The sequence below is a fragment of the Lynx rufus genome, unplaced genomic scaffold, assembly GCF_022079265.1.
Source record: "Lynx rufus isolate CCGP_SWC_20201006 ecotype Redwood Valley unplaced genomic scaffold, mLynRuf1.p SCAF_11, whole genome shotgun sequence".
Lineage (NCBI taxonomy): Eukaryota > Metazoa > Chordata > Mammalia > Carnivora > Felidae > Lynx > Lynx rufus.
Genome location: NW_025814825.1, coordinates 68653894 through 68678223, shown reverse-complemented (window position 1 = coordinate 68678223; position 24330 = coordinate 68653894).

Below are 24330 nucleotides of genomic sequence, written 5' to 3'. Positions count from 1 at the left end.
CATCACCCACACGCAGACATCTGCTCCGTGAAAGACTCCGTCGGGGGAGGCACCCGTTACAGACGGGGAGAGAACGTTTACAAACCCACACCTGACAGCAGACTAGCACGTGTCAAAGTCCGTGCAAACAACAAACGAACACACGGTCCAACTATAAAATGGGCAAACGCACAGAGGGGCAGTTTGGCAGAAGGAAACACAGGCAGCAGATTAGCCCAGGAGATGTTCAACGTCGGCAGCCATCGGGAAAGGGAGAATTAAAACCGCCCCACCCTATCAGAAAGGCTGAAATACAAAATGCCTGTTGGGGGGGGCGGGAGCAAAGGAGCCGGACTGTCACGTTCGGCCGTGGGAAGTGATCGGGGACGGCCCCGCTGGAAGACAGGGGGCAGTTTCCTAAGAAATTAAACATGCAATTACTGTGCGACCCAGCACCTGCCCTCCTGGGCATCTATCCGAGAGGAATGAAATCTTTGCTCACAGGAAAACGCGTTCATGGATGTTTATAACGCTTTTATCTGTAGGAGCCAAAACGTGGAAACAGGCCTGGTGTTTCTCACCATCTGAGTGTTGGACAAGCCGAGACACCCTGAAGCGTGGGAAGCCGCCGGGCAGCAGACACGAGCTGCGGGGACGACCGTGGTGAGTCTGCAGGGAATCGTGCCCAGTGAGCAAAGCCAGGCCCCCGAGGTTACGCATACGACTCCGTTTACGTAGCGTTCATGAAACGGAAAATTGTAGAGACGGGGAAGAGATCAGGAATTTGCAGGGTTGAGGTGGGAGCGCGGTGAGGGCACCCGTCGATGTGTGTGTGAGGGTGAGCAAGGGTGTGCACACCTCTCTGCGTGTGTTTTGTGTGCACGTGTGTGTGGATACGTGCATGAGTCACCTCTGCACGCGCGTGCAGGTGCGTGCAGGTGCGTTCACCTGTGTGCACGCGTGTGGTGCCTGTGCCTCCCTGTCCCCCTCACTCACCGCTGGTGCCTGGCCCCAGACGGGTGACTTCCTTACATTCTGGGGCCGAAGTGCCTCTGGACGCAAGCATGTCTGCAGCAGCAGCGGGATGGGGGAACAGGGGCCCAATTCGGAAAGGGTTCATTTTACCCAGCGTTTCGAGACAGGTCACACGTGCGGCTGCAGCCCGCCCTGCGGGGCCTGGAGGCGCCGTGCCCGCCTGGAGTGAGGGCAGGATGCAGAGTCCCCACCTGTTCACTGTGCTGCACCCTGGTGGCTGCTGGGACACGGACCGCGAGCTCCTGAACAGAGAGCCCCTCCGTGGGACGAACTTGGAGTATAACCCGGTTAACCAACAATGGAGTCACACACCATCTGCCGGGACCACGGCTGTCGTGTCAGGGAGCACAGCCCGCGGTAATCGGGCTGACACGTCATGGGCTGCCGCTAATTTACCTTTATTCACTCTCTCCCCCGACTGCTGGACGAACTACGGCTTACGTTCTAGAAACCGATTTCGTAAGGAGAAGACTGTTCCACCACAGTACGGCTGGGTTGTGTCTTGTGCCTTTCATACATTTAAAAAAAACGATGAAGACGAATCTGTCCCACTTCAGAGCCCAGAACTGTGAATCCCGGTACGTCCAGCCAGCAAACCTCGGCACAGAAAGCCCAACAGGGCGACTTCCGGGCATTCCTGAGACAGACGGAACCTGCCGCTCTCTCTGCGTGCGTCCCGGTCTGGCCTGCGTGGGTCGTGCTCCAACACTGAGGCTTTGCTGCAAACGCGTGACCGGCCCTGCCCGACGGGCCCTCACCCTCGGGGCAGCGGGCAGGGGTCGGAGCAGGAAGGACGTGGCTTTCAGAGACGACCGGGGGGATAAGGCTGTTTAAAATCAGAGAGAGAAACACAAAGTGACAGAGAAATCACAGGTGGTCTGCTGGATGAGCACGTCGGCCTGTGAGAGTCCACGTGACCCAGAGACCCCGTGTCCTCGCCTGCAAGGGCAGGTGCTTTCTGAGAAAAGCCGATGGCAAGTGCTGGGTGGGCTTCGCGAGGACGTCTGTCTCCTGTGGAAGGGACAGAAAGCACACGTCCCCCAGGGCGCCTGGGGGCTCGGTCAGGTAAGCATCCTACTTCCGCTCAGGTCGTGATCTCACGGTTCATGAGTTCGAGCCCCGCGTCAGGCTTTGTGCTGATGGTGCAGAGCCTGCTTGGGATTCTCTCTCTCTCTCTCTCTCTCTCTCTCTCTCAAAATTAATAAAAAACTTAAAAAAAAAAGAAAGCACCAGTCCCCTGCACAGTGAGGGAAAGGCAGGACCTGGCACCCACGGGGTCAGCAGCAGGGCCGTGACCTCACGCGCCGCCTGGGCACCAGCAAGTAGCCGTCGTTCCTCCGAAGGAAGGAAAGGAGCTGGCGCATCCCCTCTGCTGCCCGCGGGCCCTCACAGCCTGGTCTGCAGCATGGCGTGGCCGAGCTGGGCACTGGGCGAGCCAGGCAGCAAAGAAAACCCTGGACGCGGGCCGTGGGCCGGGGTGGCACGCATCCAATGTCTTGGCAACAACAAACTGGAACTGAATTTCCAGTCCTTACGGTCCTGGAGGTGTCGTGCTTGGTATTCTTTTTACCGACACTTAAAGGCAGATAACTTCCGGCCGGGCAGGGCTCAGCTGGGCTCTCACACGGTGGGACAGAGAAGGCCTGGAAAAGCCACAGGGGGCCGTTAACAGCCACACGAGCCCACAGAGCAGTGGGCGTGAGGGTCAGGTTGGGGTCAGATGGCAGAGAGCTGTGGGTGTCTGGGCATCCGGGTGCCCTGGGCACAGGGTTGCCCGCACGTCCCCCTCAGGCCTTGGGGGCTGAGTTTATCCCAGAAAACTCAGGAATTTTGACGACGCTTCTGTGCACACATTCATACAAACGGCCCATTAAACAGAAAACGAAGGCCCGCAGGCTGTCCCTCAGGGACCCTGGGACGGTGGCTCTACCCTGACCGGAAATGACTCACAGGAGCCCTGGCCCAGACCCCGGGCGCCCTTCCCCCCGCCGGCTGTCCCTGCCCTGATCCTGCGCTGCCCGACCGCATCCCACGGGCCGAATCTTGGGACTGGGGCGTCTCCAGGCCAGTCTCTGTCCCCCGGCTCAGCCGCGGCGCCGGAGTTGGGCGCGGGTGATTCTGGTGCCCAGCACGCAGTGTGTAGGCGTGTTGTGGCATCGGAGGCCCTGGGGTAGGCTTGTGTCATAAAGCTTGTCGCTTTTACTTCTTTAAAATCTGGCCCCAACGCTCTGGACAACGGGTCTTAGAACCCTCAACGGGTGCGGTGGGAAAACGCACACAGTGCAGAAGCCACGCGGCTCCCGTGCTGCTGGTGCTGACACCCAGCGCGGTTTGACCAGGGCAGCTCGGGCGAGCGGGAGCCCCCGCGGAGTACAAGGCCACCGTCACTTCCACACGTCACGTGATGCCCCCACGCTCCGCACTTGTCTCCCCACGGGCACCGCACCTGCTACTTATCTCATCCCGCATGACCCCTGGGGCGGTGCTGGCTTCGTCCCCGCTTTATAGGCGTGGAAACTGAGGCACGGAGAGCTGGAGACTCCCCCAGGGTTGCTCAGCTAGGCGGCAGAGCGACCTCAGCCCCGGCAGTCTGACTCCATGGCGAACGGTCAGCACCGCCGGGTCTGAGATCGGAAGTGAGATGAAGATTCTTCCCATAATGAGCTTGTAAATGCGGACTAGAATACGGTGAACAAAACTCCCCAAATCTCAGAGGCTCGCGGCCGAGGCCGACGGAGCTGAGCGGCAGGTGGGGCTTCCCAGTGTGCCCGGAAGGACGTGTGGCTGCCGTTCACACGTGGTTGGCCAGAGCAGGTCAGGGGGCCACAGAGGGGGAGTGTCCGGGACCGCTGGGGGACAGCTGTCTGTCTGTCCGTCCATCTCATCTGTCTTTGTCTGCTCATCCCATCCACACACGCACACGCACACCCAGCAACACCCATCCGCACACACACCCCCATCCACACGTGCACACACGCACATCCCCTCTGTGCACATCACACACACACACACACACACACACACTCACACGAGTGCACGCACATATGCACACAGGCTTCTCATTTCTTCACAGTTGCAGATTCATTGGACCTTAGCCCGTCCTCAGTCTGGCAGTCACCACAGCAATTCACTGTTGACTAGTCAGGACACCTCTGTGGCGGCATCACTAAAATAAACTAAGAAACCTGGTCGTTCGCCTCACTTAATTGACATCTTTTTGAGAGGAGTTAAGAAGGCGGAGAAGTAGGGGGACTGGGATGTTCCTCCTCTCAAACGCGGCTGTATCGAGGTCAGATTACTTAGAACACCCAGGAAATCGATCGGCGGATCGGCAGAATGATCTCCACAGTTGGAAGGAGACAGCCTGGCAGGATTGAGGCACGTGTATGTGATTTGGGGAGATAAGCTGGCACAGCCACGGAGTGGAGGGAACCCCTTCTGTGCAGAGACAAAACGGACCAGCAGAGTGAGGGGCTGTGAAAGGGAAGCTTCCAGTTAGCACAAGAGGAAACCTCTCTGGACTACGGAATGGGGAGCAAGAAATACAGAGAGTGTGGGTTCTTTTTGTAATCAGCCTTTGGAGCGGAAACTCAGAGGCTTTGAAAGTGCTTAACTTTCTCCAGAGCAGAGCCGTGGCCCCGCGCGTCTGCGGAGGAGGGAGCTGGCCCCAGAGTGCATAGCAAGGGATAGTGATCTCTGGAGCACACTGGGAGAGAACTTCCTAGAGCGCTTTGGGAAGAGGGGTTATTGCTTCCCGAGGACAGAAGACCTCCCCCCGCCCCTCACCGCCTCCTCGTCGAGCCCGACCCGCGGGAGCGCCAGGATAGAGGCGTGTTCCTCACAGCACGTCAGCCCGAGAGCTGCCGACGGTGGGAAGCACCGTCCTCCCCGAGAAAGCCACTCATTCATTGCTCATTACCCTGCAAGGGGTCCGAAAGGAAGGGGGTCAAAAACATCAGGATAGTAGATCTGCTCAAGGAAAACAGGCAATTAAATAAAAGGAAAGCCCTATGAAGCTCTACTCACTAAATCACGTGCTGCATTTCCATTTTTCTATATGGCGAGAAGTGAAATAGAGATGGTCATTTGTAACTGTGGGGCAGACAATTACCTCCTCAGCGTACGTCTTAATAAGCAAGCACACGGGGCTCACCGTGGCCACGCCGACATTATACACATCGGGTTCCCGGGCTGTCATGAGCGTTTCTCCGTTCACCTTTTGTTGAAAGACGCTTATCAAGTAGCTGGAGAATCTAGGGCACAGGCGTTGCACATCCGGAAGCCACGGTCGTTGGGGAAGCAGGGACAAGGACCCTTGGGGACCACGAGTGGGGCAGGTTACCACGTGGTCTTGATCTCATGGGGTCTTGTGAGCAGGTGTCCCGGCAGCGGGAGCTCAGGGAGGGCTTCCCGCGGGAGGCGGTGCCACGGTGGGGCCGGTGAGGGTGGCAGTGCTTTCCGAAGCACAGCCCGAGGGTGTCGGTAGAATCGACGTAATCCCCGCTGTCGTCAGTGAACCTTGAACTAGAACGACACAGCGTGTTCTGCGTGGCCCTGGTGCCCTCTGCCCTCCTCGGCTCAGTGTCCCCCACCCCACCGTCCCGGCCACAGGAAGGAGGAGTCCGGGCCCAGGCCATAAGCCCTCCTCATCCCTCCAGGGACACCCCGGCCCCTGGCATTGGCCCGGCAGTGGCGGGGGGGGGAGTCCCGATTTGCCAATTTCTGTCACGTAGGAACTTCCACCAAGGCCGATGGCAAGCTGCCAAGGGAAAACGAGATACAAAAGTCCCGAAAATTCACAATGCCCCCCGTTACCTGCCCCCCGGTATGAGCCACCGTGAGCTGGTGTGGACTAAGTCCAGTTCACCACCGCTGCCAGACCTCCTGTGTCTCTGCACAGCCCTGCCCTCTCTCCGACACCCACGAAGCGTCCCTGTCCGCGGGGGTCTGGCTCCGCTCCCGGGGTCTGACTCCACCCCCTGGGCCGGTCCTTCAGCCTGGCCTGTCCCGAGGCCCTGACAAGTTGAAGGGCTGCACAGCCGGTCAGGCTGTGACCCCTACCCTTTCGTTCCGCAGAGGCTGACTGGAGCGGGACTTGGGGCCAGGCCTGCTCTGGGAGGGGGCACAGCCCCTGGACCCTGGAGGCAGGTGGCAGAGGCCAGCGGGAGACCCTCGTCCGAGAAGGTGGGCTTGGGGGGGTCTGGTGGCAGGAAGGCCAGAGCGAGCACCCAGGAGAGCGTCCGCGGAGGGTGTGCCAGCCCCCGGGAGTAGAGCTCCCCTCCTCTGACCCTCGGCCTGACGTTTAAGGGTTTCGGTAGCATTAAAAAAGAACACCAACGGTTCTTACATAAATGGTGGAGAATTGGATGTAATTGGATAAAGATGCTTTCGAAAATGTGTTTATTCAACCGACGACACAATCTGGGCAGGGTGCCATCCGCTCCGTCTGCCTTGGGGACACAGTGTGGGAGTGGCTGGGCTGGAGAAACGAATCATCAGCAGCTAGGGGGCGTATACACCCACTCGTCTCAGGAGTGGGGAATGGAGGTGACCGTGGGGCTTTGCTCCCTCCAGGGACCCCGGAGGGGCCCCCCAGCCCTTCCAGCCTCCTCTGCCTTAGGTGTGCCTCACTGTGGACACAACAGCCTCTGCCTGGGCCTCGACCGCCTTCTTTTCTTCTCCGCCGCCAGTCCCCCTCTGCCTCTCTCTTGGGGCCACTCGTCACTGGACTTGGGGCCCCCTAATTCCTCAATCATACCTTTAAAAAACCTGTTGCCAAGCAAGGTCATTTTCCCAGGGGCCCGGTATGGGTGAGGACTTTTCAGGAGACGCCTTTTAACCCACCACTCTGTGCCGTAAATATATTCTGCCGTCATAAAAGGAAGAAAACATCAAACGCAGCATGACGCCTCATGGTGAGGACTCCAGTTTCCAGCCTCTGGAAAGCTCCCTCTGGCCTCCTGTCACGTCCACCGGTGATGCAGAATCGACGGGGCAGGTGCCGTCACGGCACACACGGGCCTGCCGGTGGGTCCGAGGAAGCAGCGAGGCCCCTGCAGCTGCCCAGCTTGGTGCCCGTCACTCAGAGCGGCCTGCAGAGCTGCTGCGTGCCGTCCTCTGGCCGCCGGCCGTGACACCCTGCTCTGAGTGAGCGTGATTGATCCCAACAGGGGACGTGCTGTGAAGTCTCAGAAACGCTAGACAGAGAAGTCAGACTCGGGAACAGGCGGCTTTCCCGCAGGGCTGTGGAAACTCCTTCCGAACACGAAGCTGATGGAAGGTGCGCGGTAACGAGAGAAAATCTGTCGCTCTGGTTCAGCACACGGCAGCAAGGGGGGGCTGGGACCGGCTCAGCACGGAGCCCCGCACCCGAGGGCAGCGTGGGCCACGGGGTGCGTGGCTGTCCACGCTCCCCCCCCGGCCCCGGGTCCACTGAACCCATTGTCCCGCAGAGCTGGAAGGCCGCAGGGGGCAGTCCGGGGACAGGGAGGGGAGGGGTGCCCGCAGGAGCGTGGCTGCTAGCCCCATAAATGCCCCCCGTGGAGCCCCACCCCTCAGTGCGCAGACCTGCGCCGATCCCGGTGCGGGGCTACCCCAAAGATGCCCCCGGGCCTTTACAAACCAAGCTGGGTTAGCGTTCCACCTCCGCGTCTGGCCACCTCCAAGACCGAAGCCGGACCCTTATCTCGCACCACACGCAAAATTTAATTCAAAACGGATCAAGGCTCTAAATGTAAGACCTAAACCAACCAAACTCTTATAAGAAAACAGGAAAAAAGCCTCACGACACCGGACCTGGCGATGGTTTCTTGGCTATGATGCCAAAGGCACGGGCAACGAAAGAAAAAATAGATACATCTGACTTCATAAAAAACTTAAATTTGTGCATCAAAACACAGTATCAACAGAGTAAGTGGGCAACCCACACAATGGGAGAAAGTATTTGCAAATCACGACTCTGATGGGACCCTAATATCCAGAATACACAGCAAATTCCTAAACGTCAACAACAACAAAAACCTGCTGAGAACATGGGCAAAGAACCTGCATAACCATCTCTCCGAAGAAGATGCGCCGATGGCCCATGAGGCCACGACAAGATGGCCGACCGCTCCAGTCACCAGGGAAACGCGGATCAAAACCACAGCACGATGCACCTCACATCCATGAGGGTGGCCGCGATCGAGAAAGCTGGAAAATGGCAAGGGTCGGGAGGACGCGGAGAGATTGGCGGGAATGTGCGATGGTGCGGTCACCGTGGGAACAGGGTGAGAGTCACTCAAAGGGTTAACCGTAGAGATGCCACGTGGCCCAGCAATTGGACTTTGGGGTGTGCACCCACGAGAACCAAAAGCGGGACTCAGATCTCTGCACCCCTGCGTCCCCTGCCGCATATTCACACGAGCTGAAACACGGAAGCAAAACCAATGTCTACTGATAGATTAACGGGTAAGCAAAATGCAGTGTACGTGTGCTACGGAATATTATTCAGCCTTAACAAGGATGGAGGTTTTTCTACGACAAAAATGGACCTTGAGGACATGCTCGGCGAGATAATCCAAGCCCCAAAGGACAAACATCGTATGACTGCACTTAAAGGAGGTACTTAGAGTAGTCAGTATGGAGAGGGGTGGGTGCCGGGGCTGAGAGGGGAGAATTGAGAGTATAATGGATTTATAATTTTACAAGATGAAAGGAGTCTGGAGAAGGACCGTTTGGGGCGGTTGCACAACATTACGATGTATTTAATATCACTGCATTGTACCCTTAAAGACTGTTAAGACGGTGAATTTTATGGTATTATTGTGTCGCAGTATAAAAAAGTTGGGAAAAAATCCAAACATGTAGTAAGACACTTGAAATGTGTTTTCAATAAATGATATACGCATTTTTAAAAAGGACATGTAGTGGGGCGCCTGGGTGGCTCAGTCGGTTAAGCGTCCGACTTCAGCTCTGGTCATGATCTCACGGTTCATGAGTTCGAGCCCCCGTCGGGCTCTGTGCTGACAGCTCGGAGCCTGGAGCCTGCTTCGGATTCTGTCTCCCTCTCTCTGCCCCTCCCCTGCTCACATGCTGTCTCTTTCTCTTTCTCAAAAGTAAATAAACATTGAAGAAAGAAAGAAAGAAAGAAAGAAAGAAAGAAAGAAAGAAAGTGTAGAGAACAAATAACATGATACACATAAATCCCACCTGTCAGTAATTATATAAAATGCAAGTGGGTTAAACCCACAGTCAAAAGGCAGAGGTCAGTGAAATGGATTTTTTTTCAGCATGAAACCACATCTATTTATTAACTCATTTTCCTTAGGTCAGAAGTCTAGCAAAGTACAATGGGGTTCTCTGTTAAAAGTATCACAAGGCTGATATCAATACATAGGATGGACTGAGTTTTCCAAAGAGTCTGGGAGAAATCTACTTCTGAGCGTATTCTTGTCGTTGCAAAATTTCAGTTCCTTGCAGGTATTTGACTGAATTCCCTTTTCCCTTGATGGTTGCAACCGAGGGGGCACTTTTAGTTTCTAGAAGCCACCTTGTCACGTGGACTTCTTCATCTTCAAGCCCACAGTGGCACTTTGAATCTGTCTCATGCTTTGAATCTCTGACTTCCTCCTCTGTGACCTGTCGGAAAAAGCTTACTGCTTTTATTTTTAAAAAAAACTTTAATATATTTTATTTATTTATTTATTTATTTATTTATTTATTTATTAAAAAATTATTTATTGTTTAATTGACATCCAAGTTAGTTAGCATATGGTGCAACACTGATTTCAGGAGTAGATTCCTTAATGCCCCTTACCTGAAATGGATTTAAAAAAAAAATTTTTTTTAACGTTTATTCATTTCTCAGAGACAGAGAGACAGAGCATGAGTGGGAGAGGGGCAGAGAGAGAGAGAGAGAGGGAGACACAGAATCTGAAACAGGCTCCAGGCTTCGAGCTGTCAGCACAGAGCCCGATGTGGGGCTTGAACTCACGGACCGCGAGATCATGACCCGAGCCGAAGTCCGACGCTCAACCAACTGAGCCACCCAGGTGCCCCCGAAATGGGTTTTTTAAAGTGACCCAACCGTCTGAGGTCTACGGGTTCAGACACAGATAGATTGAAAGCAAATGCACGGAAAACAGATTCTCTGCAAACAGTAGCCTGGACCGGCTGTACCGACATGAGAGGGAGTAGATCCTAAGACAAAAGCTGTTCCTCGAGACAAAATAGGACATTGTAAACGTAACAGTTACGAACGAGCAGACACCCGACAACCTATCTCTAAATACACAGAGCAGAAACTGACAGACTTAGAGGGGGAGACAAATGTTCAGTCTCAGAGCTGGCGTGTTGGGCACCCCGCTGTCCACACTGACTAGAACGGCCGGGCGGACATCGGTCAGGGAAGCGCAGGGGGAACAGCCCGGGGAGCCACCGGGGAACACGCCCCAAGAGCCCACGTTCTTCCCACGTGCCCCCGGGCGAGCTGGGGAACTCTCCAGATTAGGTCATAACGTTGGGCCAAACCCAGTTTCAATGAAGTTAAAAAGGCCTGAACGCATACAGCGTGCTGAGACCTGACGGAAGTTGAGCTGGGAACAGAGCAAATGTGAGAAATTGAGACTATGTGGAGGTTTAAGAGAACACTCCCGATGAGCAGCAGGGTCCGGAGGGAGGCCCGAGGGAACCCCACCGACATCCCAGGGCCCGTGAGACGCGGTGAGAGCCGGGCTTAGGGGGCGGGGCGGCTCTGCCCGTGAGCACTCGTCTGAACAGGGAGAGACCTCCCAGGTCAGCGCTTTAATCCTGCACCTTGGGAAGCAGAAGCAAAAGGCGGGCAGGGACAGAGCCGAGGGCACAGAGCACGGAGTGGGGACCAGAACGACCCGGAAATCGGCAAATCCCAAAACAGGCTCTTTGAGGACGGGGCTCAGGTGGCTGGCAGGCGGTCTTGCGGCCAGGAACACGCTAGGAACGGGGGCCCGCTGAGCACGACGTCATCTGGATGGAAGCGGGCACGTCCCCCGAAAGACACAACGGCTGAAACTGACTCAGAGGAGAGAGATCGGAATAGAACCGTCACACACACAGAGATGGGACTGGTACCGTGCAAACCTCCGCAGACCGGGGCCCAGGCCCAGGCGGCCTCCGGGGAATTCCACCAAGCGCTTGAAGCGGAGTCAATACCGGAACAGGGAGACGGCGAGCCAGCCCCGATGCGGCACGTTCGGCAGCGTCATCCGACCGATGCTCGGAAGGCCCCGTGATGCGGCACAGGGCGCGCTCCTTCCGCGGACACGCGCGGTGACGTTGAGACGCAGCCGACTTTGGGCCGGAGGGTTCTCAGGACGTCCGAACTGTGCAAGCATGTTCTCCAGCTGCGACGGCATAAAGCTAGAATTAGGAACACGAGGAGCTTGGGGGAAATCCGCACCTATTTGGGCCCCACGTGACCTGTGAGTCAAAGAAGAAATCGGGAAGGTGATTAGGAAACTTTTGGAACCGGATAAAACATTTCAGAATTTGTGGGAAGCTACGGCAGTGGCACCTGGGGTGCGTGTATCTCAGTAAATGCTTCCATCAGAAATGAGCTCAGCTTCCTCCGTAAGAAGCTTTAAAAAGAGAGGACATTTAACCCAGAGTAAACACAAAAAGGTAAATTATGGAGATCAGAGCAGAAATCGATGAACTAGAAAGCAGGAAACCAACAAAGAAATCAATCACTTAAAAATTATCAATAAAATTGATAAACCTCCAGCTACATTGATCAGGAAGGGGGGGGGCAAAAAATACCAATATCAGGAATGAGAAAATTATTTAAAATAAAGGAAAGTAGGGGGCGCCTGGGTGGCTCAGTCGGTTGAGCGTCCGACTTTGGCTCAGGTCATGATCTCACAGTTCATGGGTTTGAGCCCTGAATCAGGCTCTGTGCCGACAGCTCGGAGCCTGGAGCCTGCTTCGGATTCTGTGTCTCCCTCTGTCTCTGCCCCTCCCCCGCTCATGCTCTGTCTCTCTTTGTCAAAAATAAGTAAACATTAAAAAATTTTTTTAAAAATAAAAGAAAGGAAAACATTGGAAAATCAGAGTTCATACCGTAAGATGTTGCTCTTGGAAAGTCACGGTGAGGTGGATGAAAAGGTGAATGACCGTGAGAGGTACGTTTGTAACACATGTGTCAGAGTGCGTCAACGCTCATTGCTCAGTGATAAGATGATGCACAACCCAGCAAAAGTGGCAGAAATGGTTTCAACAGACACTTCCTTTAGCAAAGAACATGTACGAATAGCCAATAAGGAATTGATGGGGAGGTGCAAATTAAAAACGCTCTACGGGGCGCCTGGCAGGCTCAGTCGGGGACCCCTGATCTCAGGGGACCCCTGATCTCGGGGCCATGTATTCGAGCCCCATGTTCCATGTAGAGATTACTTTAAAAAGAAACCCAGTATATGGGGCACGTGGGTGGCGTGGTCGATTGAGCGTCCGACTCCTGATCTCAGCTCAGGTCACGGTTTCGCGGTTTGTGAGTTCGAGCCCCGCATCCGGCTCTGCCCTGATGGTGTGGAGCCTGCTTGGGATTCTGTCTCTCCTTCTCTCTGACCCTCTCCTGCTTGTGATCTCTCTTTCTCTCTCTCTATCAAAATAAATAAACTTAAAAAATATTTTTTTAATAATAAAAAAAAAGAAACCCAGTATGTACTCAATAGCAGATTAACAACAAAACCCTGACCATCCTTACGAGCAGCTGGTCAGGATGTGGGGGATCTGGAACTGTCATTCTCGGCTGGTGGGAACGTGCGCTGGGGAGCCCTTGGCAGTCTCCCGAACACGGCCGCGCAATCCACCTGTTCCACCGCCAGGTGTTTCCCCGAGAAATGAAAACACGTTCCCTGCGGACTTGAACCAGAAGATTTATAGCAGCTTTTCATCATGGTGAAAACTGGAAATACCCAGCTCCCCCCGCAGGTGAGGGTTAGGGTTATTAGGGTTGTGGCGTGTCCGCACGCGGAGTGGCACTGACGGGAGCTACGCCTGCTCGCTCTTGGGCGGGTGAGTCACCGAGACCCCCTCGTGCGGTGCAGACCCGTGACGTCCCGTGTAGGCGAGACTGAGCCGCGGGCCAGAGCAGACCAGGGGCTGCCCGGGGCTCAGAGCGGGGCCGAAGTTCCACGCGGGGCGTGGACGAGCGGGTGGGGTTTGTAGCAACTATGTCCCGATTGCGGTGCTGATCCAGGGGGCGCTCGTGCCCAGACCCGTCACACCTCACCCTCCGAGTGCGTGTGGGTCACCCTGTGTATGTCGTTCGGCCACACAGCCGCTGCCCACAGATGAGTATCCGCTGTGAACCGGCCCCTGATGGCGGAAGCCACTTGCCTCCACCACCCACGCGGTCTCTCTTCTCCCCGGGAAGAGAGAACGGAATGGAATGTGCCGTCACGCCCGCTCGGACTGAATGGGTGTCCCCCAAATTCATATGTTGCAGCCCTAACCTGGCGTGCTGGGGCTCGAGGTGGGCGTTCCACAGTGACTGGGGTCGCATGGGTCGCGAGGATGGCCCGTGACGCATCCGCGTCCCCGCGAGGAGAGACCCAGGAGGGCTCCTCTCTGCACAAACGCGAGGGGCCGAGCAAGCACCGGGGGGAGGGGGAGGCCTGAGAGCCAGCAGCACAGGCCTCAGAGAAAGGCCTCCTGTGGGCACCTTGACCTCGGACGTCCAGGCTCCAGCACCGTGAGAAAATGTCTGCCGTTGGAGCTGCCCGGGGGACAAGAACACCCCAGCTTCTCTGCCAGGAAAGGTGCCGCCCGGGACAGAGATGCTCAGGGGCACCGACGTGCACCTGGACGGAGAGCGTCTGTGTAGGGACGGCAGTGGGACCGGACCGTTGGGCAGGGAAGTCCTCACGGGCCGGGCTGCTGCGCCCTCCGGGAGGTGAGCACAGGAAAAGCCCCGGCAGCTTCGAAGAGAGCGTGTGGGCGGCACCTTCTGTGCGGTTGTTTTCATTCAGACCGTCCAGCTGAGCCCCTGGGAGCAGACCCGGGGCCGCCTGGGGTCTCCCGCGACAGCCGGCTGTCAGGACGACAGCCCCCCAGGATGTGCTGCTTTTATGTTTATACCCAAAGTGTCCCAGAGGACACTTCGTTACCTGGAGGGTCTCCCCGAATTGTGTGCAACTCAGCGATGACGTGCGTTGAGATTTTTAATTTAAAAGACCACCGAAGTCACTTATTTTATGAACACAAACCCCCTGGAGCCCCAGATGTATTTCAATGAAGAAGCTGCTTGCCGGATCCGCCTCACGATTCGGCACCACTAAGAAAGTTTCAGACGGTGTGAATTTTCACATCGAGCGACAGTTAATAAACGGCTGCTCGGCCCTGAGTTTGCCAATGCTCGTTTCAAACAGAAGATGATGTAGGGATGTACTTATGTCAGCAGCAACCTTGTCAACCTGCGCACCGCGTATAAATGCCTGAGAGCAGCCGTCCACGAAACTGCCACCTGAGCCGGCAGGCCCACGGGGTTCACGCCCCAGGAGCCCAAGACTAGTATTCAAGCCAGACCTTGCCGACGACGCTCACCGCGGCGTTATTCACGACGACCAGACGCGGGAACAGGCCGCTGTCCACCGGCAGATGGCAATGGACAAACACAGTGTGGTCCGTGCAGACGCGGGAACAGCCCGCGGCCACGAACAGGATCGAGGTGTGGACACCCGCTGCCACGTGGAAGGACCCTGAACACGCGACGCTCGGCGAGAGTCCAGACCAAAGGCCGAGTGTCGCTTGATTCCACTGAGACAAACTGTCCACCCCTCGGGGGCTCTGCTTCCCCAGACGCGTCGCCGGAGGGCAAGGGGGGCCTGTGTCTGCAGCTTGGGGTCCGCGCCTGCCCACCTGCATGGCCGGGGCCTCCTGGCTGCACATCCAGGGGCTCTAGTGGGGTCCCGTGGAAGCACCCCCCCCACCTGCCCCAGGCCCTCCCCCTGGGTCCCAGGGGAGGGAGTGTGGAGTCGATGCTGGAGCCAGGAGGTCACAGGAGGTGTGGCCTGCCCCATAGGCAAGTGCCTCGAGGCCCATGCTCTGACCATCAAGGCACCGCCTGTGTGTCCCAAAGAAGCTAAGGCTGAGGACCCGGGGTCAGCAGGAACTGGTGCCCTGGGGACAGACTCTCAGCCTGGTGTCACCTCACAGGGGGACCTCCTTCCCAAATGTGAGGGGTATACTGAGTCCTGACTCACATCCCAGCTGCGGGCCAGGGGGCTCCCTGGCCTGAAGCCTGGATCCCAGCCCTGGACCCCAGGCCCCGGACCCCTGCCCCAGACCCCAGTGCCAGACCCCAGACCCAGATCTCAGCCCTGGACTCTAGTCCCAGAAACCAGCTTCGGACCCCAGCCCTGGACCCCAGCCCCAGACCCCAGCCCTGGACCTCAGTCCTGGACCCCAGCCCCAGACCCCTGTCTTAGACCCTAGTTCTGGACCCCAGACCCAGACCCCAGCCCTGGACCTCAGTCCCGGACCCCAGCCCCAGACCCCAGCTCCAGACCCCAGCCCCTGCCCCACTAGCTGGGGGGCCTTGGTCTCTGTGGCCCCCACCTCCCTGTGTCCCCACTCTGATGACAGAGCTGCTTCTGGGAAGAGCCACAGAGAGGAACCCCGTGGTCTTGGCGGGTGCCTGATGGGCTGCCATCCCGCCTCCCAAATTACAGCTTGACCCAAGGCCTCCACGGCACGAAGCCTTGTTTTCAAATATTGAAGAGACACAGTTAGGACCCACGCTAGCCATCATCTTCTGGAATATTCATCCTCACTTCCGGCCACCAGCCAGAGACACGGTGGCCAAAGAGCAGTGACCACCAGCACCCGCTAGCCCAGCTCCCGAGGAAGCTGGACCTTCTACAACTGTCCTCTCGAGTCTCTGAGAACACCACCCCACGGGCAGCCCCCCAGGACCCTGAGGGCCTCACCCTCACCCAGACCGAGTAGAATCGGAAGGGCCTGATGCCCTCCGGGGGCCCCACTGTCGACGGTGGCAGAGACGCCCTGGTGGGGCCGGAGTGCAGGGAGGCCAGCAGCCAGGCTGTGACCCGGACGGGGCCAGACCAGGCCCAGGCCCTGAGCATTTTCACCACCAGGGTCTGGGCGCCACACTGGCGGACAGAAACAGCTCTCACGCAGGACGGGTCTGCAGGCAGGACCAGGGAGCCACAGAGAGACAGCTGCTCTCCCGGGCGTCTCAGCCCTGCACGTCACCCCAGCGCCAGGGGCGGCTGAGCCGGTGCCCGTGGGGAGGCCGGGCCGAGCAGGCAGGGGTGAGTCCCCCGCTCCAGGACGGGCCTGGCCCAAGGCCACCTGGGGACAGTTTTATTGGCACCCATTGGCGTTCATTTTGCCACCGGCTGTGGCACGGGCCTCAGGACCCAGGAAGCTGACGCACTTACCATCCGACCCTGCACAGAGGTTTGCCGTCCCCTGGGTTGGGAGGGAGGAGACACGGCAGGGGCAAGTGGTGCCTCTGAAATCAAACCCGGCCCCAAGTCCTCGTGCGCCTGGCCGCGAGTCCCTCCCCGGCCCTGGTCCTCGCCGGCGGCCTCAAAGGACACATCTGCTTTTGCTCACAGGGTGCAGCCCCGGGGTCCGCTCACGGCTTCGTTCCAGGCTGGTGACAAAGGACAGCGCCCTCCCGCCTCCCAGGTTTGTGAGTTCACGGCTCGGCACGCCCGGGCCCTGCAGCCCCTGCCACGGCCCCCACCTGCGGGCTCCACGGCCGTAAATACGGCAAATGGGGCGAAGGCGCCTGCTTCTCCCCTCGCCCTCCAAGCAGCCGCAATAAAATCCCTCAGAACAGCATCGCTGTCTTGAGAATTAAGAAAGAACATCCCTTATCAGTCCACAGTGGTTTAAATGAGCCGTTTCAGTTTTCACAGCGAAGGGCTTCAAGCAGGTGGAGCGTAATCTGGAAAGTTACATGGGGACACAGCTCTGTAGAGGCAGCATCGCCAAGCGCAGAACGACAGGCTCGAGCAGACAGACGGCCCACGGGCCCCGTGGCCCCACTACACGGGCCCCTTCCCCGCGGGAATGTCTCACTTCCCTGAAGCTGTGCTGTGTGGGGGTGGCCGTGCGACGTTCAGGGCTGAAACCGGCAGTTCGCCCCAGCAAACCTGTAGGTGGGTCAGCCCGCTCAACCTGTCGCCGTGTCCCCTGCGTGTGAATTCCAGCACGATCCAACCCTCTGTGGAGACACGTGCTCGTCCACAGGCCGTGCGGGAGCCAGGTGCTCTGCCGGGGAGCCTGGGACGGCGGAGAAGAGCCCCAAACACGCGCTCGAGGCCCTGGTTGCTCCTTAGCATGCAGCTCGTCCGCCTGGCCTTTGGATAGAACGCTCCCGTCACCTCCCCTCTGGGCTCTGCCCCCTCACGCGGAGTCTCATCCTCCAGGGCTGCCCAGGCACTGCTGGTGACCGTCCCTGTGTTCTTGGGTGCCTCAGCCTCCGTGCTGCCAGTCTAGCCGGCACGGACCTGGGTCCAGCCACTGGGGAAGCATCACCCAGGAGTAAGCGCTCGTGAATCTCCTTTCGAGAACAGACCAGACATGGAAACATGCAAGGGGAACCCAGAGACTCAAGGTCATGATCTGCACAGGCCTCAGTCTGTGCCCACTCCCCTTTCCGGCCAGCACACCCTACCCCACCTTTACAAGGGTAAGGGGAGCAGCGCCCTGAACCCTGAGTGTCGAGGTTGGCACTTACTGAGGCCACATGTCATTGTCACGAGACTCAGAGTCTCTGTAACTCACTAGGGCCTCACGGCTACTGAATCAAAGGATCCCCGAGGTTGACTCACGACTGTTTGCATTGGCTTTGGAGCAGAACTTCAGACCCACCTCTGGTCAGCCTTCAGAGAGACAGCCACAACATCACGCCAACCAGACATGGGAGTGTGCCAAGCACTAGTAACACAACAGGGCACGTGAGAGTTCTCAGGAAGGGTCTGCCACCACTCCCATTGCCTCTATCATCCCCACCGTCATGATGACCTCCGTCATGGTCATCACCGCAACCAAGATCACCACCATGACTGTCACCGTCATCACCACCACGATCCACACCACCATCACCACCACCACCACCACCACCATCAATAGTCGGTGGTTTCCTAGGTTATATGACCCAAAGGATGCTTCCGGGACCTGGACGATGCAGAGGCTAAGGATTTATTGGAACACAAATGATTCTTTCATGAGGGAGAATGAAAAGACACTCAGCTCAGCTTCTGGAGTCATGTGGCTTCTGCAAACCTACCCCAGCACACCTGCCATTGGGTTTCAAAGGGTTATCAGCACGAGGCACAGACGGGAGCTCCTTTTAATCAAATCACCCAAAGCCTGAACAGCAAGTGCACTTTGAACCAGTAGTTCCCACATTTTCTCTCTCTTTTTTTTCTTTTTCAGCAGAATATCCTTGATTTTCCTGAACAAAGTCTCAGATGGAACCCAGAACACAAAACTCACAGCAGAGAGTCCCGGTTGACTGGGGCTCAGAGGCTCCTGGGCAGCCTACCCTCCTGTGCCCCAAAGCCCTTCTGTCCTGTCCCTCGGCGCGCGAGCCTCTGGGCACGCCAGTGATGTCATACCAGAGCGAATGTGAGCCCGTGGGGGGCCAGAGAGAGCCTCACCCCACAGGGAAAGAGCGCCTTGAGGACGCTTAGGGCCAGTTGTCCCAGCAGGGAGACTCAGAAGGAATCCCAGCGTCAGCCCTTCTCCTGAAGAGTTTATTGGTCACGACGGACCGCCCGTGGCGGAGACGCCGTGGGAGTCGACAGCGTCTACACCAGCCTTCACTCCCGGGACACGGCGTCCTCCCGCCCACGAGGAGAAGCCACACCATCAGAGGAAGCCCAGACAGATGCTCGAGGACAGGGGGTTTTGAGATGAGTATTGGTCCCATCCGTGGTCCTCAAACTCTTGCAAAATGAAGTCAGGTGTTGACAGTAAGAATTACATCTCCTCTGTTTATTTCCACTGAGTTTCCAGACAAAAATACCAGCTTCTTTTCCGGAGGCCCCTGTGCTGTTTGCCGTCAGGAGAGGAGGCTCCACGGACAGAGACCGGGCGGTGGGCAGCCCGAGCGTCCCTGGGCAGCCTTGAGGCTGCGGGTGCCCCAGATGTTCCGCCCCCCCGCCCGGTTCTGTCCCTGGGGGCGGGGGTCCTTCCTGAAGCCCCCAGCACGAAGCTTCCAGGCCTCTCCACGGGGACAAGACGAGGACATTGGTGCGTAAGAGCTCCAGCTGGCAGGAGCCGCTACAGAGAACTGCCACACCGTGTTGCGGGCTTCCCAAATCGGCTTGCAACATCGCCCTGCTTCCGCATTTACTCCCCGGGCCACTGGCGGCGTTACGTGCGTCCTCCCGCCTGTCCCTGTTGGCACGCGGGCCGTCTGCTCCCACGCGGCGATCAGGAGCGGAACGGGAACGTGGGGCCCTGTGGGATTTGCACCAGATGACTCCGTAGCGGGACGGCACCAGCTTCTCTGTCTCCTCCCCCGCCCTGCCTTCCCCTCCCCTCCCCTGACCTCCCTGGCCCTCCCCTCCCCTCCCTGCCTTCCCCTGGTCTCCCCCAGCCTTCCCTCCCCTCCCCTCCCCTCCCCTTCCCTCCCTTCCCCTCTCCCACCCTCCCCTGCCACTGATGGTTTTACCTGTGCCGCCCTCAGCAGACACCCTTACAGCTCGTGGATGCTGGGCCCCCCGGGGGCCTGCTGAATTCGCCCGCTCCCGCCTGCACCGTGTGTGGAGTCCGGGCCCCGGGCCCACTGCAGCCTCGCTCCCCAGGAATGCTGGTCGTCTAGACCTCAGTTCCCCTTGTTGGGACGCTGGGGCCCGCACCGCAGAGGGCCCTCACGGGAGCACCTGTCCTCAGATGACATTCCCTGTTGTTTATTCCTATCGGCTTCCATGACCTCTGGAGAACTTTCTGCGGTCAGTTTTGAAGTGTTTGAGGTCTTAATAAAAGAAGCAATGCGAAAGTGCCCCCCCCCCACCCAGCATTCGGGGCTCCGGGACGGCACCTGGGAGCACTTCCCTGTGGCGCAGAAGCCATCGGAAGACGGGGCCTAGTGCGGCCCCCGAAGGAGTTGAGAGGCAGGTTCAAGCCCAGGACAAACGGAGGTCACGCCCTCGGAAGTGAGAAGGACACACTTACCCCGGGGGGGGGGGGGGCGGGGAGAAACCCGAGGTTGCCCCGGACCCAGACGCACCAGACTCAGCACAGTCTGAGCCCAAGAGGCCTCCCGGGGTACCACAGACGTCCGTGCGTCTCAGGAGGGCGGATTCTGAGTAAGGAAGAAACCAGCTGCTTCGGGGAGAACACCAGCCTCCCGCCCGCCGCCCACCTGCCCCCAGTGACGGAGAGGCTGGTCCCGGCCCCTCCCACAGCTGTGCTCCCCCGCCAGCCAGCGGGGACCCTCCCAAGGGCCCCCACCAGGACCAGCCGCAGGACGCAGGAGGCCACGGGCAGCAGGGCACAGGAGGTGCTGGCCTGCTGTCCAGTTCAGGGGACCCTCCTGAGCCCCCAGCCCCGACCGCCCGGCGGCAGGAGGCAGTGGCCTGCCGTCCAGGTGTCAGGACTCATCACAATCCGCGTGTTGACAGAGGAAAGTGCATGTTGAGATTTTGAGGTCACTAAGAGGGGCAGCCAGTCTATTTTTAACGAAATCACGTGTACCTTTCATAGACGAGAAAGAGGCTCACTTTTTTCCTGCTCTACAGTATCTGTCACTAATGGTCACGTCTGCTTCAAAAATCTAAGAAAAAGCTTCAGTAAAACTCAGTAATAAAACTCTGGTACATTATGTATTTATGCCTTTCTGAGTTGGAATTCTTTTCCAAAGCTGACAGGTTGGGGTTTTTACTATCTATATGGAAACCTTTTCCGAGACGTCTTCATAACAGGAAAAGGCCAGACCCCGTAGGCAGGGGACAGATGGCCCTGAGCTCCGCGGGGTGCTCCCTGCCCCCAAGAAAAGCAGCCGGAGGGGCAGAAAGGCTCCCGCAGCCGCACCCCCCAAGCCAGACCCCTTCCGAAGCCTTCTCCCCATCGGCCGGTTCGAGCTGGTCTCCTGGCACCTGGAGTCACCAACGCTGGTCGTGAAAAGGACAGCAGGGATCTCAGAAAGGGGGTAGGACCGATGGGGAGTGAGGAACCAGGGCCTCCACCCACAGCCCCGGGAGGTATGCGACCATCCCAGGGAACAGGGCACCAGCACAGGCCCAGTGGGGTCCCCTCAGCTTGGCCACTGTGAGAATCAAGGCCCCACCCCAAGAGCAGGGTGGACAGTCAGAAAGTAGCCCCCACATAACCACACCCTGGGCCTGGCCGAGAGGGGATGGGGGTGCGCGGGGCGGGGGGGGGGTCTCACCTCACCGAACGCAGGTCAGAGCAGGGCCAGGGCGGAGACCGCAGGGGCTCAAATGTCCACACCCCAGCACAGGGGCGTCCCCATGGAGGACAGCCCAGACAGGGTCTGAGGCACGAGGGGGTTCACCAGGCTGGCCTAGCGCCCCACCCCGCCCGAGGGTCCAGGCTGCACGGGGCCAGACACTTGAGACGCGGCACGGGGTGAGAGCCCGGCTCCGTGTGGGGCGGGAGGGGAGCCGTCCTGAGAGGAGTTGGCGCAGGCTGGGGCCCCGGGGGGTTATCAGGGCGCGGGAGGGGCTGTGAGGAAGGAGGGACTGACGTGCTGTGTCCCCGGTGTCGCCTGAGGACACACTTCTTCGGGCACGACCCCAGGTGGGTTGTAGGTCCACGATCCGGGGGCAAGTGGACGGAGGCTGGGAGGGTTAGCCCATCTCGCCCTTCTGAGCGGTCGCCGCTTTTCTTAGCCGAGGACGGGCCCCCCCCAAAAGGACTGGGCGACGTCACACCAAGGGAAGGGGCTGGTGAGCTCCCCACACACGCACCCCACGAGTAACGGTCACCACCGCTCACGTGGGCTGTGACTACCAACGACCCAAAGCCGATCCCATGAATCCCACGCGCCCACTTAAACCAGGCTTGCCCCGCCTCTCTTGACTCCAGCAAAACCACGAAAAACGTGTCCAAACGTGCTGCGTGTGTTTCCATCAACGACACCTTCACACTTGCCCGTAGTAATAATCCACTTGCTGGGAAGAAAGGTAATAAAGTTTCAAATATTCTTGTCCAGCTGTGGCATTTGGGAGCCTTTTTCTCCCGCAAACCCCACCTGCCTAACCGGGACAGCTGGCAGGCCCAGCTGCGGCCCCCAGGGCAGGCTCCAGAACCTTCCAGACACACAGATCCCAGCGTGCGCGGTGACCACACGCACGGTGTCCTCCACACTGGAAGAACCTGACATGCTTGAAACACTTTATTCATTTCTGTTTTCTAATTAATATTTTTTGGCTTTTCAAAATTTAATTCCGTCTCTCTTGTTGAATCAAAATAAACAGCGGGAGCTGCTAAGGGAATGGCCTTTCCCGGAACGTGTCCCTTGTAGGCAGCAGAGCACAGTCACTCGAAGGGTGGGGCCATTTCCACCCGCCCCGCTCTGGACGTGTGGCTCGAAGGCGTTTTGGTTCGTTATAAATAAGCGGGGCGTGCATTTTTTTCAGTAAAGGGTCAAATATTGCTCGTCGGAAGGTAGGCTTCGGGGGCGATGGTCCGCCCAGGCCTGCGGACCCGATGTGCATCCCTGTGAAAAACTCCCAGGATGTACACGAAGCCCGAGCAGTTCAGAGACGTGGGGCGCAGGGAGTCTGACAAATCCCGATTTCGCGCCTGCGGTTGGCTGCTTCATAGCCCGTGTGTCTCCCCTCCGAGAGGAGCGGCCGCGGCCTCAGGCTGAGTGCACCTCCGCCCGCGTGCCCTCACTCACCTCTGCGAGGACACGAGCGACCTCACGCTTGTTGGCGGCCAGCGGGGGAGTGTCCAGCTGCTTTCCCACACCCTCTGTGGAGGTGCCCGACCCCAGTCCTAGCGCCCGACCTTTCCAGAAGTGAGATGCCAGGGACCCATTCTGCACGAGGAACGTCTCATTTCCTGGTAGATCTTCAAACCACTAGGAAACACAGTTTGCAGCACCCCCTCTCTGAGAACATGGAAATGTGTGGACGTCTACACCCCCGGCCCAATGCCCAGAGGGGGTGTCAGAGCTGAGGGCAGAGACCGGCCTGAGCGGGTCAAGCTGCACTTGGCGGGACACGAGAGATGCCGAGGGCAATGGCTTTGGGATCCACCCAACCGCGGCGCGTCAGTCTGGGGTCTGGGGACGTGCGTGCACGCGCGCGTGTGACCACGGAAACTAAGGCCTGTGCCCCGTGTTGCCTCCCAGGCTGATGGTCCGTATGGATTCCTGCTGAGGGAGCTGGACTGGATTCGGACGCACTTTCCTGCAGAGCCCCAGAGGAACGCGCTGAGGAAAGGCTGGTGCCACCTGCTGGTGTCCCCCCCCCCCCCCCCCGCGTCCTGACCCACGTCCCCCGACCCGCGCCACGCAGCCTTCCCCCTGTCCCTAAGGCTGGGCCACCTGGGTCGCAACACGTGGGTGAGGGGTCTTTGCAAAGCCATGCGGTCCCGACCTCCTCTTTCTTGGCTGCGGTCCAGCCCCTGCCCGCCTCCCCCCTGCAGCTCAGGGCTCCCGGTCCACAGAAATGCGCGCCTTTACTTTCGCACTCGTGCGGCTGAGCCCGGGATTCAGAACACAGCGTAAACTGATAAAAATGGACGGAAACTGTTCCATAAAATGCGTTTTGGATGGAGTCTGTGTATTTTAAAAATAAGGTCTGCATTCGGCTGGTGGTTAGCACGCTTTCGCAAATCGGAGTCCGAAGGGGGCCGCGGGAACCCCCGGCTCCGTGCTGGTCCTCCGTCCCCGCTCTTCCGGGATGAGGGGGGCTAGGGCAAACCTTTGGGGGCTTTTGCCTTTGGGGTGCTTGTCCGGTTGCCTCCAGCAGTTCACTGAAAAGGGCTTCCTTCCTCCCTCGGATCGCCTTCACCAAAACCCAGTTCCTCTCCGTGCGGGTCTATTTCGGGGCTTTTGTTATGTTCCGCTCAACTTGGCGTCACTCTGCATGACCACAGGAGGCAGCGGCACGGTTGGGTCTAAAGCACCGTTTTCTGTGCACCTGCCGGGGGTTGCGCTGCATCCGGGGACCAAAGACACACTCGACCAGCTACTTCCCCTCATGTCCCCCCGGCCTGCCTCCGTGGCCGGCACGAAGGTGGAACTGAGAACAGCCCTCCTCCCTCTCCCTCCCTCCCAACCTCCCCCCTCCCTCCTCCCCTCCCTCTCCCTCCCTCCCTCTTCTCTCCTCCCTCTCCCTC